A 19,141-nucleotide genomic window follows, 5' to 3' on the forward strand; every position below is an offset into this window, starting at 1 on the left:
TAGCCTCCGTTGTCTTTAGTTATATGGAATAGGACTAGGATAGGACCTCTCCTATACTGCCCATTGCCCTTCTTAAATGATTTGACCATGAAGCATATTTCTACAGCTGATATCCATCAGATTTTTGAGGGGCTAGTTTTAGTAAAAATACTTGAAAATACCTGAATCAATTAATGTTGGAGCTGTAGACAGAATGTAGTAATGAAGATCCTACTGTAAGGTTAACACATTTGTGGTTAATCACCTGAGTGGTTAATTTTGGTTATTTATTGACCATTTTTGGTTACAAATATCTCTCTGATTTTTGTCTGCTTGCAAATGTCATGACCTTATTTGATTTCCATTTTATTGCCGGTGGCAGGGAGCTAGAGCCTACTATGAAGCAAAGGATTGTGCTTGTAAAGATTTCAATTTGCTGATATCAATCCTCACTTCTCTCCATCCCCCCCAGTGCTCTGACATCTCTTCTACATCTATCTCTCTCTCTCAAAAAAAATCTGTATTTTCCAAAATAACTTATTTTAATTCCAGTTGAGAAGGAAAACAATACATGGGTTTTGGTCCAGATGCTTGTCTGACTGTGGGCCAGCCAGCTGCCCAGGAACTATATTTTAGCTGCTTAGCCATCTATCCTCTCCTTTCTATCCAGCAGAACAAACAGCCCTATTGCCTTTTTACTATTTTGTAGATTCTGAAAAGCTTGCATTGTGTCTTAGCAGCTAACAGAATGGGTAGCATTGTGCTGTCTTTTGCTTATCTTTAGTTACAGCTAATTCTTATGATTGTTCGTCATAAAAGATAAGCCAGGAATAAAATTTATTGTCTCAGAGTGACTTTTTTCAATGATAAGATTTTCTTGTACAGGTCATATTATTGCGGTAGAGTCTATCATTTGGCTTCTCGTCATGAATTAATTCAACTGGAAAATGGACACAAAATGTGATTTCACTTCCTTTTAGGAGACATCTGTATGTTAGGTATGATTTGGTATTCTTGTTATGTGTCATCAGTGTCATCTCCATCAACTTCCAAAAGCTGAAGCTGCTTAACTTCTGAAACTCCTTGAAGCCAGTCAGAATTAGCTTTAGTAGTTGGAAAATCTAGTGGTATGTGGTTTAACAAAGGTACATTTTTCTTCTGGAAGGAACTAAAGGAAGTGCCTGTATACAAGATGTATTTTTTCCTGTTATGACTGTATTGACTGCTTCTGCTCTTGAAGAAAGTCAATGCAGAACAGAGATTTGGGAGCTGATCTCTGCTATATTTGGGGAACAAGGAGTTTACACTTTCTTTCAGGTGGTTTCCCAAAAAACCTCTAGATTTGCTAATCTTTTTTGCCTTCTAAGTTCTGAGGTGAACAAGAAGAGAAGTAACAGCAGACAGGACAAGAAGCTTCCAGCCTGTTTGATATGTTTACTGTGCTTGCTGCATCACTAAGCTTTTGAAGTTTGTTGTCAGAAGTGCCACGGAGGCTATTGAAGTCTGAGATCTCTAAGGCTAGGATCTTCAGCTCTGCTATGTGTGAAGCTGTCTTACTGTATCTGCTTTGAAATTCACAATGAGTAGAATAGAATTGTTCCTAAGAAGTCATGGAATTATTTGCTGAGCAGACAGAATTCCTTGGTTGACTTCAAGACCACCATGAGTTTATTAGGAATTGCACATCTGTCCTGAAAAATAAAGATCTGTTGTGATGAAATTACTTAAATTGAACTATTGTGAAAGTAGGAAAGGAAGAAAAAAAGTAACCATTTGTTTCAGCTTTTCTAAAATATCTGATATGGGGGAAAACTTCTACCCCCAAAAAATCCCACTGTCTCAGAAGAAACATTTGTATAGCCCGGGATTCTGCTTCTGACTGTGACTAGTAGTAGGTGTTTAGGGAAAGCGTAACATTCAAGGTGAATAGAATAATACTGCCTAGTATGGCATGCCAGCTATTACTGAAGACATGCCAATGCCAGAGGTTCCATCTGTACCTTTGTGCTCAAAGGTCTTTGTGTTTAATGGCAAATTTATTTTTAATCTTTTTTGACCATCTCTAAATGTCTCTGACTCACAATATCCAGAGGCAGTAAATTCAGCAGTTTCATTACCAATTTAAAAAAGGAAAATGAGCTTTTGACTCTGTGTAAACAGTATCTGATAGTTTTACTCAATAACCCTTAGATGTGAAGGAAGGAGCAAACAGACGTGTGAACATCTCTACTATTCATACTTTTACAGATTTCTGTTACTCCTTCTGCCACCTCTTTTTAAAGCCAGAGTTTAATTTCTAATGTGGAAGCTCTTGGTCATACTCTCCATCTTTCTAGCTGTACTATACCCTTCTAGTGACAAGAGAGGTGGCTGTAGCAAGTTCTGTGAAAAAAACAGCTATTGCATAATATTTTTTCTGTTAGTATCTTTCATTTATGCAAGACGCTATGAATATTACCTGCTTTGGACATGACCTCTGATTAATTGACATCATGACTTTTTTGATAGTATAATCAATGAAGATTTGCAATATTCTGCATGAATAATTTGTGCATTAAAAATACACTTAATAGGCTGTGGACAGAGATAATAACTTTTGTAGACATATTCCAGACATCGCTGTGCAGGTAGTAATTTCCACAGAAGACAGCTGTATTCCTAAATGTGGATATAAAAATTTAATACTCAGTATATTTTGCTGAAAAACTCCACTAGAGAACTTTTTTGTCTATCTGTTTTGCTTAGAACAGATATTGTGAAGGGCTTTGTTTCAAATAAATACATCAAGTTTAATTTTAGTAAATATCTGCAAACAAAACAAATAAGCAGTCTTTTAACAAGACTAATTAAAGGTGTGCAAGTTTAAAAATAGGCAAAACAAATAGGACTTAGTCTTAAAAATAGATGTCTTAAGATATTCTGGATCAAATCACTTAATAGTAATTCATAGCGAACGAATTTCAGAAAATCTTTATTATTAACGACTGTTTTATTAATGCCTGGTCAGGGATTATTAATCCCTGATCCCCCTGAAAGTCTAACATGTTTTGTACAAACCTTCAAATACCTTTTATACAACTTCAACTCTGCAAGTGACTGTATGTGCTGCAAACCTTCTGAAAACAGGATTTTTCTTGAAATTACCTGTACTATATTCTTGCTTTAATTCCATTAGAGTTGAAGTTAGGAAGTATATAGATGAGCAAAAATGAATAACTAAAAGTATGGACCCATCCTAGTGATGTGGTTTAGAATCCTAGAATATTTGAGACCAAAAAGTTTGTTTCAGATTTGAGATGCAGAATAGATTTTCTCCATTTCTTCATATCTATACTTCTACTTGAAATTGTTCATATGAGGGAAAAGTGAAAAGATAAGAGATGCCTTCACGTTTCATTGCTCAGAATAGTAAATAAAACACTGATTCTTTTGATTTCTCCTGATTTCTTGCTCTGGCAGTGTATGGTTACAGCTTTTAGTCATGTATCCATTCTACAGAAAGCTAGAACTTGTGTCAAGGAATGGTATTTGAGGATGCTGGGCTTCCAACGCTTTTCTATGTGATCTCTGAGCTTCTGCCCAAGATCCTTTTTTGGTAAACCAACAGAGCAGGGCCCGGCTACAGAGCTGCCTTTCTCCGTGCACTTTTAGGCTCTGATATTAGGTTGACAAAGGAGGGAAACTTTCCTGGATGGTGTGCTGATGGGCCAGCATAGCCTGGGGAAGGTGCAGTTTTTCTTTGTCCTGTGTCCTCTGGTCCCTGAAAGCTGGATGTTGGGCTGAGTTTCATCCCGCTCGTGGTGTTTAACAGAGATGACCTGGCAGTTGTGTATGGTTCTAGGTCTTTGTGGCTTTAAAGGCAAAGTTGGTGTGGGTGTTGAAACCTTGGATTAGGTTTCTAACTTTGAGATCTGACCTGATTTTTATGTTCAGTAGAAAGTGTTGGGTGTTTGTTGGTTTTTGTGTTTTTTTAATGTGGTCTTTTTTTTTTTCTGTTGTGGTGGTGTTGTTTTTTGTTTTAAATAGATGCAGGCTATGGAACATATGTGATAACATGGTAATTCAGCTTTCTGTTGTGAACACTTTTTAGAATACACTTGGAAACACTAAAAACTGCACTTTTTTTTGTCTGGAATGAAGTTTGGATTTATCTTTTATTAACGTGTCATCTTTCCTTACTATAACATCAGTATAATTTAAAACTCTAAACTACTATTTTCTGCTGTGAGAAAAAGAAATGAACACTGTAACATAATAGTATTTCCAAGTGTTTGTGTCAGTTGACTCAAGGTACGAGTAAGACTGAACTGATTCTATTTAGAAGGAAATGCTCTACAGAAGTTTTGGCTGTTACATCATTATATATAGAGTGCAACTACTGGTAGCTTATGTCGATCTTTAATTGTTCAGAAACTGCTGAATTCTTCACTGGAATAAGATGGTGTGGGTGGGGTGGTGGTGTAGGAAATGCCATTGTTTGCAGCTGGCTGCAAGATAGAGCACCTAACTGCTGCGTAATAACCTGACTTTTGTACGTGTGGTGGGGGAGACAGAAGGTAGGGCACGGAAAGAATGTACTGGCTCGTAGGGGAAGGTTGTTTTCTGAGAAAGAGAATGTTCTTTGTGGCTTGTGCTCATGAACGATTTTCTATGATTGTAACTGCTTTAGTTCCAGTATGTCTTTCTACTGAGAAATGAGAAGCACAGAGAGAAGACCTTTATATAGCTTTGTTTCAAATTTGTTAAGAGAAGAATTTTATTCTTGTAAGTGTAGTTACAAGCAACACCTTCAATATTGGTTGCTGTTTGCCTCTCAATTGCATTCCTGTAGAGTACGTAGGTAGAGATGTTCCTAGCTCCAGAGGTAAAGCCAGAAGTCAGATTACTGCCACGTTGCATGTAGGTGCAGGAAGTGACTTCTTGACTGCACAGCATATGGGAGATGGATTAAGCAAAATAGATGCTGCCTGTTAGAGGCTATATTTTTCCAGATGTTCCCCTTTTGGATCGTACATATTTACTTTGGACCCGGACACAAAAGCGCTGCAAGTTCATTTCCTTCTCTCTGCACTGTATGGTGAATATGTTCTTACTCAAAGTGTAGGTGGTCTTGAAAGGGCACTTTGGCAAGTTCTTGCTTTCTTCGTGTGTGTGTTTTGTTTGTTTAACACAGGTGTGGAGGTTCAGTCCAATTGTTTGGCAAATAGTCCTCGGTGGTAAATTATCAGGGTTGTAGACCTAGGAAAGGGATTGTTGTCTCCTTATATGAACAATGGCTCTATGGCTGAGCTTATGGTTTTTAACTGAAGCACTGTTATTTCATAGCAAATAAATGTGGCTTCTCATTACAGGTGTATCTTTCCATGTCTATTACCACTTTATATGGTGTTGGGCAGCAAAAGGATCTATTCCCAGAATCTTTAACCAAATGGTAGTGATTAAAGACTCTTTCTGAAGAGGTAGTAGAAAGGTATTTTTCTTTGCTTTGGAGTTCCCACTTATAAATTAATTAAAAATGTTAAGATAGAAAAGCATGGTTTATAAGGATAGTTATTTTGTTACTGTGGAGATACAGAATGACGGAGGGTTTGTTCAGTAAAGAAGAGCACAAAATCCTGTGCCTGGAATGGAATAACCCTATGCACTAGTACAGGCCAGACAGCTGGAAAGAGGCTTTGCAGTATGGGAGGTATCAGTGGAAAACAATTTGAACATGAGCCAGCAATGTGCCCTTGAGGGAAGTGGTTCTTCCCCTCTCTGTGATACTTCTGAGACTGTACCTGGAGTACTGTGCCCAAATTTTGGCTACAAAACGGGCAGTGACATACTGGAGCAAGACCAGTGGATGGCCACCAGCATATGATGAAAGGCCCTAAGAGGACAGGCTGAGAAATCAGAGTCTCTTCAGCCTTAGGAAGAGAAGGTTAAAGATAGATTTAATTGGTGGAGACCAGCTCAACCTCTTCATGGGCAGCTACTTGGGCTCAGAATATCTGACGAATGGTCTCCTTGGGGGTCTGCTGGTGCCATAATCTGTTTGTCAGCAGTCAAATCCAAAAGGGAAAGATTTTTTTTAAATCCTGGGCTGTTGGAGAAAATATAATTATTGAAGTAGTTGCTTTACATCAGGACCCTGAGAGCATGAATATGCTCTAACAACCCTGACCAGCCTGTCCTGGGGCCTCCACTCACTGCCTGCCTGCCTGAGGTCCCACTCAGGTATGGGTGCCCTGAAGGGGTCTGTAGGTCAACTTGGCCCAGCCCACCCCTACAGATGGTCCTGTCTCCTGCTTCTCCTGGCTGGGCCCAGGCCCTGGACCTGGTTCATCTGCTGCCATGACGGAGCTGTTGATGGAGCCTGTTATCTGCTGGCAGCTCTGCCCACCTGGGTCGGATGGTACCCCATCATCGAGGTGGGTCACCTTGGTGTCCAGTCTGCCTCTACTTCCTGGCATTTTGCATGACACAAGCGTACATTTAAAAGGAAACACGCGGAAACACCACAACCTCTCTGAAAACCCAATTAGTTGCTATTTCTGCACGTACTTAGTCGCTAAGAGGAGGCTAAGTTTATTCTTCTGCCTCCTCTAATCTGTGCTACCAAAGGTACCTGTCCCTTGCTATATTTCGCTGCATCCGAGCCTGACTTTTCTCTCAAAAGAAGGGTTTGTTTTTCTCCTTTTCAGGTCTGCCTCTACACAGTTAGTCAGGGTTGTTTGCTGTGGACAGATATGCATTTTCTATTCTTCTCTTCTCTTTTCCAAGAAAAACTAACTCAATACGAATGAAATAGTACCTGCTACCAAGAGATGAGCATGGTGTTATCCATGATTTAAATAGAATGCAGCATTACTTCTCAAAACTCAACATTAAAAAACAAAAATAAAAAATAACAATTGCAACTGTGAGTAGCCATTATCCCAAAACATGCTTTGCTGATGATACTACAAATGTGTACAAAATCTAACAGCAGAGCCATTTATCATATTTATGGCAACTAAGAGACCAGAACTATCACCTAGGCAAAAGTATTTTTTTCACTGAGACCTGATTAAACCATTCTAGTTTCAAACCTGGAAAGTACTGTTTGGGTTTTTTCTTCTTTTTCAATATCCTCCTCCCTATAACCCCGTTTCACTTTTTTATAACAGAAGTTAGTGAAGATATTTTCTGGGACGTTATATTTTAAAGTTGAATTGCTTGATCTGGAGGTGAAATCCTGGTCTTTCAACACAATCTGCAGGTGGACAAATAAGCCTAACTTGCTAGAAGAATAGTGCTCATGGTGGAAGTGAATTACCTGGCAAAAAAATCAGCTGCCCTCCCCTACGTTGTCATATACAATAACTATTTTCACCCTAGTAACATTCATAAAACTGTGAAGTGCAGAGCAGATGTTCTCAAATGTTTTTTTGGGGAGCACTGCTATTTATCTGTGAAAAAGTGGCTGAGAGGTCATGGTTGGTCAGATCTTGCACGATTGCATTTGGAGAATACATGCATTAAATATTTTTCTATTTGACCTGTTACAATCAGAGCAACGCATGTGCAACAGTAGCATGAAAGGGGGTGGTCTAGGCAGGTGTGAGTTGTAATGCATGGTGCTCATAGGATTATGTCTGTTGCTTAAATCGGGACGGGATAAAAGAAAATGTGAGAATCCTGGCCTGGGAAGCATGAAATTAATAATGTCTTGAAAAAGAGATGAATGCAAAGAGAGATTTGTTTTGTAACTTCCTGAGAAAAATAACTTCTTTTACTAGCTGATTTGCGTGACTGCAAATTTTGCCATGGACACCACTGCAGAAATTTAATTTTGATTTCTGTCTCAGTGGAATTTTGTTTATTGCTTTTATTTACTTAATCTGAGTTTCCTTCACCTTGCTGGAGGCTTCAGCTTCCTCTTACCTTACAGCCATCTTATGAGTGAAAGACCTGTTGTATGCTTTACTTTGTTCTGATTACCTTTAAGATCAGAATATTGGAATATTTGTAAGGAAAATGACTAGTGCTCCTCCTTCTTTACTGATTTACTAAATAGCTCCTCTGATAAAGGAAGAGACCAGTTACATTACGGGATTTTTTTAAGAGACCATGATGCTTTACTGGAAGTAGTGCACTTTTTTAATGCATGTATGTGGAAACATAATGACTTCCCTTGCTATCCTTATCCACTGACTGGAAGGGGAGAATCTTCCCAAAAGATTTTTGGCAATCCATGACTATATATCAACCAGATGAATCATACTCACAAGCCTGTTGACTCCTTTGGCGGGATACAAGAGGTTCGTGAGGCAAGAATTCCCTTTTCAAAAAATATGCTGTTTGTGTGTACACAGATATATTTTGACGTGTGTTTGCTAATCATATTCCTTTCTTTTGCTTTTTCCAGTCCTTACAAGACTTAGAGGCATGATGTCTCTTGGTGTGCGCTGGAACCTTTCTAAATAATTGGTGAACCTTTTTTGCCATCTTCCTGTCCTTAGATACCAAAACACTTTTAAACAAAAGATCAAATCCACATAGTTTTTCTATCTCTTGAGTCTGGTCAGCAATCTACTCCACAAGTAGTGGGACTGCAGGAGCTTAATTTCCTTAAGAAAGCAGGGCAGAGTAGGATCTCAAAAAAGTGCAACTCAGTACTAATAAAAAGCCATACTGACAAAGAAATAGTTAATGTGCATAACAGAATTCAGTCATGATAGATTGTTATATTTGCTTTGGTACACAAGAGCACTAGTTTTTACAGTGCCTCATGAATAGTAAACGTAGTGTATTTTATATTCATGAATGGTTTTCTGTTTTTTTTTTTCTGAGCGTCATTCAAGAAGCTTCAGACAACTATAGATGCTATATGATTGGACTGATTTTTTGAATTACTGATCTGCCTAGTCCAATACAATTCTACTTGCAAGCATTATCATGTTTTGTTGGGAATAAATTACTTGAGACCTGTGATTCACCTGTGATTCATTACTAGGAAGGACTGTATAAGCAGCACAAAAGTCATGATGCACTCAAAGGTTAGGAGTCTGTGTGTAAAGTAGTCATTAGTTTTTTTGAGTTATTCCTATTTCAGGTCTTGGAGGATCTATATAAAGAAAGATTAACAGGAAAAAAAAAATTATTCCTTTCTTAGAAAATTATTGAGCAGACAGATTCTAAGATCCTTTGTTTCCATGTCTTGAAATATGGTATGAATATGCTTTGTCTTTTTCTTAGGGACTGAGTGTTATCACAGCACCCTTCAACTTCTAGTGGGTAAATGCATAAAGAAGGAAGATAGGAGTAGAAGTACTGTTTACAGCAGTAATAACCAATTTATATCAGCTAAAGATTTCATCCATATATTCTATAGTTGGTGATCTAATGGCTCTTTGAAGTTGACTGCATATTATGATTCTAATTTGATTTTTCTTGGCATTAGTCATTTGACTCCAACTGTTTCTTCTGGCTTATTTTGGCAACTAAAGGGAAATAGTTGTTCCCCCACCCCCTTTTTTCAGTTTGTTTTGTATTTTGAGGTTTCTTTAGGCTTTATCTCAAATGTATAGAGAACAGCTTTGTTACTTACCAGTTGTAGTGTCATTAGTAGTGTCTACTAAGGAGAGTTGTGCAAAGGGTATGTTTACTGCTTTGAGCTATATATAGGAATGTCATGTTAATAAAGCGCTCTTTTGATGTGTATTATAGCTGTTGGAATTCTGTAAGTTAAAACGGTTCAGGCTGGTTTGAGGGGAGTTCCAATGGAACCAGGCAGAGTTCAGAAAGACCTTCTTGACTTCCTACCTGTCTGGCAGTTTTTTCAGAACTGGAATGCTACTTTTTTCTTTCTTCCTCTCTTTTTCCGTTGTGTTACTTTGTCCTTTTTGTTTGTTTATTTGGCTTGGCTTGGGTTTTTTATTTGTTTTTTTCCCTGAATTAGATGTGTGCACTCCCTTAAAATAAATTCAAGCAGACCCCAGCTGAAAAACACTACTGCCTCTCTTTCGCAGCACTGCACCAGGCAACATGCACTGTAGATGAGGGTCCTTTCTCTTTTCAAGAGAACTTTGAAACAATAGGTCTAAAACTGAAATGAAATTATATTTGAAGACTTTGAACTTCTGCATGAAATGTAATTCCTGTCTTGGTTCAGTTCTCTGTAGAATACTCTACCAGCCAGGAAAATGAGGAGACTGATGTTGTGATAGCTCATTTGTTTTTAGCACAAACTTCACTTGATTTGACTGAGGACTTTGGCAGATATAATAATTTGCCTTTTTAAAAAAATAAAAAATAAGAAAAATATGAGGAAGCTGTGGCCGTTTTAAAGTTCAGTTTTCCGGAGTAACAAGATGATGGAACTGCAGGGAGTTATTTTTTAAAAGTTTATTTTGTCCAGCAGGTGTCACTCATTCATAAAGTATCTTACAAGGATTTTTACAGTGGCAATGCTTAAATAAGCAAAGACAAAGCCTTCAGAAACTGCCTTGTCACTTATATCTCCCCATTTAAAAGAAGGTACAAATTATTACACCATATATTACTCAACTTGGAAATGAAGGAGATTTCCCAAGAAGTAGCTCCCATTTTGACTCTAGTTCAGTCTGAACAAAAACAATGGAAAACATTGTAGCAAGAAGAGGCATTTCTTACTCTGGAACTGGCCTGGCGGTGAGTCAGAGCCATCAGGTCATTCTGACATGGTTTGAGCAAGGCTTCTTGATGAAGAGTGACTTGACAACAGCTTTTAAAATGTTTTTGTGTATACTTCCTTTGTGTTTTAAACAAAAACATTGTCTGCTCAGTGTTCTATAGGAAAGCTATTCGTTTACATCAGCCAACTTTAGCGTTTTTAGCTGGTGCTGGAGAAATTGGGTGAATGTTTGACAGTGTAAGAAACAGGCAGTGTGTCTTTGGCCAGCTATTGGCAGCGGTGCTTATGGCAAAAAACATTAAAGGATGGAAAAAGTAGTCATGTTTGCTGAAGTGCACTCAATTGCCTTTGCAACTGTTTTTTCCTTTCTGAATTTAAAAGTTAAAAGCTATGCATTCTTACTGTAAGTGCAGGAAGAAGTTAAAATAACTGCAACAATGTAAATGAACCACAAATGCCATGATGCATTTGTAAATGAACCACAAATGCCATTGTACTGAGCTGAGAAGAGTCTACGATTGGAAGTGGGAAGATATGGTTTCTAGGAATACTGTTAGAAGAACAGTGATATTTGGGCGATATGTTTTAATTGTAGTTAGAGAGTATTTACATCCTTAAGCTATATCTGGTTGATTCAAGTAACTTCTGATCAACAACAGGTCTTGAATAAACCGCATAGACAGCACACTGTAATGATGCTTCAGCCTTGGCATTTGGGTTTCTAGATAGAACTAACTTGGTATAGATTGGTGCCTCTTATGGTAACAAAGTACTATATCACTGTAGTGCAAATTTCCTTTACGTGTCTGGAATTTGAAATGGCTCAGGTTTTCAACATTCCAGAATAATATGGATGTGAGAATTCCCTTATCTGCATGAAACTACAGGAGGGGCAGCAATTGGGTAGAAACACTGGAAGAGGTAGAGGGCAATGAGCTCTATATTTCCTCTAGACCGAAAACACCCTCATAGTCTCAGTGCTTGTCTTAATAGTTGCCTATGGACAAATCTATCCAAGATGGATGATCCACTGGCTGGGTGAGGAGTGAAATGTTTTGGAGAATTTGTGTTCTACTGGGGCATTTTCATATGTGACAATTTCAACGTGGTAGAGCCAGCAAATGTTCAAAAACTGCAGCTTATACTGAAAAGAGAAGCCATCCTCAGAATATATGAGCAGAAGATCTACTCTTATATTTTTTATGTTGGCTGTAATGTACAGATCTATCTGAGGTTTTGCTTCGGAGACTTAATACCATTTAGCTGAAAAATCACTTTTTTCTTTGAGTACCTCACATTAGAATAAGGAAGCTGTGACGAGATGTAGAGAAAGCTGGCAGTACTGCTAAGTGTATTCATAATGGAGGCAGACTTTTACTTTCAGATATGACTAGCTAACCCAATGTAGAGCAGTTTAATGAGGTATGCAGCTTTGTTTACAAACAAAGCTCTAAAACTTCATTATGGAGACAGTAACAAGAATAAGTTGGGAACTAATTGTTCTCAAAATTAAGATATAGCTAGCTCTGTGACTTAAGTTATCCTCATGCACAGTTGCTCATACATATGCCAACGATTTTTTTGAGAACTAAGATCCTGTAAGTTAAGCTGTTTCTCTTACATACAGAATAGAAAGAATTTATAAAAGCCCAAAAACATAAGGGAAGAAAGAAAGCATGTTATTTCTACTTATGAATATTGGTTGTGCTCAGATATTAGAGTGATGGGACCATGTAGTTACCTAGCTAAATAAATAGAATCTTTTGTGCTGTTTAGTTAAATATTCTCCACTCCCCTATTAATTTCCACTATACAGGAACTTTTCAGACCTTGCTTGCCCTATCCTGGCTGATCATATGGTTGCCAGCAAAGCAAGTAATAGTCATGAAGACTTAGTTTCCCCCTTCTCTTCTCCTGCCTTCTTTTGGGAATTGTAGTATTAAAAAGTACTCAAGTGAGCCACTCAGTTCCTACTCTGATCCCTGCATTGGGGAAGTAAGGAATATGTTGTTAAAGAGAGTAAACAGTGGGAATCTTCTGCAGGCTGAGCCACAAATCTTTGCTTCTAATGCAGAAAGTGAAAAAGGAGCCTTTTGCTCTGACCTGGAAGAAGTGTCAAGTGCACCCCCCTCCCCCAGTCAGAAATAACTAGGAAATAAGGAAAAGTGACTGTACTTCATATATTGGCAAGTCACACTGCAGCAGCTAGGAGAACGGAGCATGACAGAAAAAAAAACAGCAACCAGTGAGTGAAAGGAAAATGGTCTTTCCCTCATCTAGATTGTCTTCGAGAGGTGTTTTCTTGTAGCCTTATTGAACACTTGATTGCAAAGGCCCCACAAAGCCATTGTGATAATGATGCATTCACCTTTTAGCTATTTCCACAGTACAGCAATCCAAACCTACGGTTTATTGATTTGGGGAAGGCAAAATAGCTGGAATAATAGCAAATACCTGAAATTCCTTATATAGCATTGAAAAATAAGCATCTTTAGACGAAACACTGCTGCTCTGAATGGCATATCACAGCTGGGTACTTCATGCTTCAAATCTTGGTCTTCTATTAGCCTTTTATTGAAGAAGAAACTGACAATGTTTTAGCTGTACTGACTTTGTCTATTGAGCATTGTAATCTCATTCAAGCTTCTGGAAGTTGTAGCTCTTAGAGGCTGGTTGACCCCTAATTTAATTGGTAGGTTATGAAACTACGCAGCTGTATCTTGTGGGAAAAATAGTGTATGCCACATTCTCATGCTGCAGTGGCATGTTAAAACATCTGTGTTCCTTCCTTTAAACCTCTGTCTTGTTCAACTCATCCAGAAGAAAGGCTGTAATATGTATAAAATAATCAACTTATTTACAGTATTTGTATGCTAGGCTAGATAGAACAGCACAAACATTCATATGTAAGGTTTTCTGTTAATGAATCCTAATGAAAAAACTCTTAAGTTTCACATGTACTACATGAGCCTCATTTTTCTGGCATTTAGGAAAAAAAAAACAAAGGCATCACCTGTAACTTCCATATTCTTTCCAGTCTGGGTATCTGTGCTGCAACCTTTTGGTTTTCTGGAGAAAAGCACAGGAGTGAGTTGTAATTAAGGAGCGCCTGTGAGAGGCATCGACTTCCTACTTGCACCTTCTTGTCTTGCTCTCTTCCATCTCATGTACCTTAACCTAGGGAGAGTGCTTTCCTTTGCCTTTGTGAGACTCAGTGCATGATGCTCCATAAAGGACAAGGACTGAAAGATCTGCATGAATTTTGTTTCCTTATCTAGCGTTTACATGCTGGAAGAAGGCTCTGGCTGAATGTACCTTGTAGGTTCTGACTGAACACCTCAGTTGAGCACTCTATTCATGGTAATGTTTTGAACCACTTCTAATTCTGTATGTTTGAAAACTGCAGTGATTTTGTTTAATCACATCATTAAATACTGGAAAAGTTCATGCTATGTTCTTTGCAATACACATGAATATTTTTTCTTGCTCCTTAAATTTGTGTGTGCAAGAGAAAAAATAATTAGTCTCCTCACGAAAATGTAAAGACTGAGTTACTATGAGCTTTTCTACACTTGGACCCTAGGTGGAAAATAGAGGCAATAACTCAGAGGAAAAGTAGTCTAAACCTACTTGAATTATTCTAGCCCTTATTTTTTCACACATATACACATTTCACAGAAACTGCAATTTTACTGAAGCTTTATGTCAAGAACAAGTCCTATCATTTTCCTGTGAGTGAGAAGTTAGACCCTTTCTTCCCTACTAACAACCAGGTTATCAGGTATCTACACTTGCACTTCTTATAAGTGACTTTGATGTGTTAGTGTTTCAAATTGGCTTCAAAATGCAATCACTTGTCATGTAAGTAATCCGAGCCATAGTCCTAATTTAGAAATTTATAATGACTAGAAGTGTGTGAACTAATAAAGATTGACAAGATGTCCTCATAATTTTAGAAAGCTGTCCTGAATCATGGCCTAAATGTTGCTTTGGTTTTTTGCTCTGCCATTCATTCATGGTTTTAGTTGATTTTAAAGGTTTAGAAGTTGCTTTATGGCTTTGTATTTCTAATTCCACAAGCAATTAAGGTGGTATAAACTCCTGATTCTTCAGTGATCTTCATATTCTGTAATAAGTAACAGTACATCAATGCTCAGAGATGTATGTGCATGGCTGCCACCCTGGGTGGCCTGCTAGGAACTGGGATTGCTGCAGCAAAAGCATTAGCTTCTGCAGGGTGAGTGGAGGCTCTTTTGCAGGGATTGTCTACCTCAGTTCCCTGTGCAACCAAGGTGTGAAGGGTTTGTAATGCACTCACTAGGATCAGGTCCTAATGCTTCCGAAGTCTACAGTTTGCTAACCAAGTATCAAGCAGCATTGCCAACAGCAATACAGCTTGTTTTTCAGGTGGTCCAGTTGCATATTCATTTGTGTTGTTTTACAGGACAAAATGTAGGTGTTTTACCACCACCCTTTTACTGAATTTCTAGTGGACACCTCGTATTCTGCTCAAAGACCAGAGGAGGAAAAAAAAGAAAGGATGCCCACATCTTTTCTCTTCTCCCGCCAGTTCCTAAAGAAGATGTGTTAGAACATTTTTCTTAGAGTTTTCCCAACACGATGCTATTTTTATCTTCTTGTATTTGTCTTACAGTTGCCAAGTTAGCTGACCCAGGAGCACATGTCTGGTCTACTCCCTGGACAGATCACACTGCCATCTCTGCCAGGCAGGAAGTGGTGAATGCATATAAGGATTAGGGTAGGACCACTAGTAAACATTAGTAGCATATTTGTTAATCAACGGGAAATTACCAGTATGATATATAGCTGGAATGAAATATGGCCTCTCTGGGTTTTGAGCTCTAAGAGGTTAAGAAAGCAGAGCAAGTAATATGAAAAGGACATTGATTTGCTGCCATGAGTTCTAACAGAGAACTACCTAATCATAGCAAAAAAGAGTCCATGGACAGCAAATCCCAGGAATGTAGCCTGAAGCCTCAGACTCTGGAGAGGGGCCAACCATAAAGCTCCCCTCCTTAACTTGAGTCCATTCACTAGGACACAGAGGCCATTTACAGATGCTAAATTTTACTTACTGGCTATGTTGCAAAAGCCAAAAATAAATCGATTTGTTATTTAAACTCCACAAATGTAGTTCATATTTGTTTAAAGCTATGGTTCCCAGGCCTGCCAGTGACTCCATGGTAAGATGTTTTCGGAAATAGACTAATTATCTTTGCAGGCTTTTGTGTAACACATTTGTTGACACATGCAAATTACAGATACGATAGTATATTTAGGTGTATAATGGCTATACTAATCTTCTGTAAGAAATGAAGTGGTAAATTTCTATGAAAGAAGAAACAGCTGTGCTCCTAAGTGTCCCCTTTGAGTACAGGATGTCCATTATTTCAGCTTGCTGCATAATATAGGTATTTTTTCTTTGCCTGAATGACTGTGGTTGGAAAATATTTGGTGAAATCAGTAATACCATGTTACAGGAGGAATACGCCATCCAGAATGAAACCCAAAGACAAATCTTATATATCTATTAGAATATATCATAATTATTTCAATAATAGACGTGATGTTTTAACAATTTCCTTAATTTTTCTATTGCAGAAAAAGTTATTTTCAGACATCATGTTACTCAAATAACTAGTTATCCATTCTAACGGGGAGCTTGCGTATGCCAGGAAACAGAAGCGACCCAAACTACAGAATATACTGGGCTTTGTGACTTTAAGCATCAAGTATTATGTAGCTTATGTGGTACGGAATGAAAGAGAAAAGGTACATTAACAAATCCTATCTTACATATTTTATAAATTTAACTTTGGTGGATTTGTGTATAAAGAAATAGAACAGCATTCCTGTTTTGCCGCAGGTATTTTTTAATTGAAATTTTCACTTTCTTTGAATGACTAACATCCATATTAATGTTTAAGGCTGCATCAAGAATGCACTTTATCTCCCAGTTGCTACCACTTAAAATATTTTGGTTCACATCCTAAAACAGTCTTAGAGTGTATGAATTACTTCTCTCTCTCTTCTTCCTCCCTTCCCCTCCTTAAACCTATATCAGAAACTGTGCTCCAAAAGTGCACCAAATGCACTGTAACCACTGATGGGTGTGCTCAGTCTAGGTGGCCAGACTAAAGCTACTCGAAAGTACACCCCCCAAATGCATGTGTTGTGGATGTGGAGTCCTCTAGCACTAACTACTGTGCTGTACAAATCTGCCCTCATTGTGCTGTATTACTTGCTAATGCAGACAAAGCCTGTGATGCCATGAAAAAAATGAGGAAAAAAAATAGAGTAGAATTGCAAAATATTTAGACTAAAAGAATTTTACAACTTTTGCGCATCTTAATGGGGAAGATATTGGATTTTAAGCTGATGAACTGAGAGGGGAAAAGCATCTTCCTATTGTTTTAGCTAATTTCTGGGTTTTTGATTGTGACTTGTTGTATCCGCGTAGCATCACCAGCATATGCAAAGGAGCCTCGTATTCAGGTTGGATGGACCATTCTTGTAGTGGTATTTATTTAGTTACTTACTTATATTTCAGAAGTGTGACTATAATGGTGACTAAAGATGGAAGCCTTGGTGTACAGATTGGCTCAGCATGGCTCCCTCTCACTAGTAGCAGAAGAAAATGGTTTGTAAATGTCATAGTGAAGCTAAACGTGCTTATAACTTCATGTTGTGTTTTAGCCTCAGTTAACAGCCAAACTCCCACCCAACTGCTTGCTCATCCCCACCCTCCCCTAGGATGGGTGTAGAAAATAGGAAGATCAGGAATGAGAAAGCTTATGGGTTCAGACAGAGATAGGGCGATTGCTTAGCGGCCACTGTTGTGGGCGAAACAGGCTCACCCTGGGGAAAACTTACTTAATTGGTTGCCAACTGAAGTAAAAACGTAATCACTAATTTGAGTAGTGGAAAACAAAGACAAACACTAAAATCACACCTTTCCTTCTCCCTTTCCCAGATCCAACTTCATTCCTTCACTCTAGTCTCCCACTACCCCCCCACCTCAAGTGACTCAGGGGATGGGGAACAGGGGAGCTACAGTCAGACCATAACAGCATCTCTTTGCTGCTCCTTCCTCCTCACATTTTTCCCCTGATCCAGGGTGAGTCCTCTCAACAGGCTGCAGTTCCTGTCAAGAAAAATCTGCTCTGGTGTGGGCTTTACACAGGCTGCAATTCCTTCAGGAATACCTTATCTGCTCCAGCATGGAGTTGTCCATGGACTGCAGTGACTATCTGCACTGGTGCAAGTCCTCCAGGGGCTGCAACACCACCTTCTCCCTCTCCTGTTTCTCTGACCTTGGTGTTCCCTCTGTTGTTTCTCACTCTCGTTTGTTCCTTTTTTTTTCTCTCTCTCTGTTTTTTTCTGTCTTTTCTTACATATGTTTTTACAGATGTGCCACAAACTTTACTGGTGGACTCAGCCTCTGATGGCCCTGGCTGGAACTGACTGTGACTGGCCCAGGGCAGCCCCTAGCCTCTTTCTGCAGAAGCCACCTCTACAGCCACCTTGCTGCCAACATCTTACCACCTACACCAAACACACTTCTGGGTATTTGAAAGCCTGTAGGTGACTGGCAGGGTGAAATGGATAAATCTTGTCTGAATTTTTTGTTCTGGCCCACAGAGTAGGAGCATGGTAGCTATAAGCCATCAAGTAGGAAGGAAGCAAAAGGAGGTATCTATTATTGTATACAGATTTCTTTAACAAAAAGATAGACGTAAAAGAAAACTTATACAGTATCTTTACTTCCCTCTGTTTCTACCTTGCCTGCCTTTGGGCATTTCACTTATACTAGGATTAAGTGAATAGTAATGTTAATGGCATGTGACTGGAAGAACCTTAGACTACATGAGATTTCTTAGAAAGAAAGCAGGAATTTTTGATCAGAAAACAAGAATGCTGCTTTAGCCTGAACCACTATTAAAGTCTAAACTGCAGACTACAATACCTAATATAGGTAAACATGCATTAAATTAGAATGCATGTATAGAATAAAAGGCACAAAAATGTAATGCACCAAAATGATGCCTTAGGCCATACATGGAGAGACTAATTTTGTGTTGGAATTTCACAGAATGTCGTCGCTGCCAAGGGACCTTTCACTCAGACCATGTGTACTGTATATTTGAGAGGAGACTCATTTATTGTGAGAATATCTAAATTTGCGGTATCTGGTAGGAAATAAGGCTTTTTGTTCTTGCGGAGTAACTAACAGAAAGGGAGCAAAGTTTATGCATGTTTTTTTTTATTTACAATCATACTTCCTGGTATTGATTAATGTTTATATACTGGTTCCACATGGACTTCTCTGCTTTGAATATTTGAGAAAATAGAATCAAAGAAATATGGTCTACTGAGAGATACATGTTAGTGTGCTTTTTTTAGGGAGGTCAGTGACCATGAATGATGAGTTACATCCTAGTAGACTGAAGATCTGTCTCTATGACCATATAGTAAAAGAAATAATGTAAATTTTATAGTTTT

This window comes from Tauraco erythrolophus, chromosome 7 (assembly GCF_009769465.1).
Source record: "Tauraco erythrolophus isolate bTauEry1 chromosome 7, bTauEry1.pri, whole genome shotgun sequence".
Lineage (NCBI taxonomy): Eukaryota > Metazoa > Chordata > Aves > Musophagiformes > Musophagidae > Tauraco > Tauraco erythrolophus.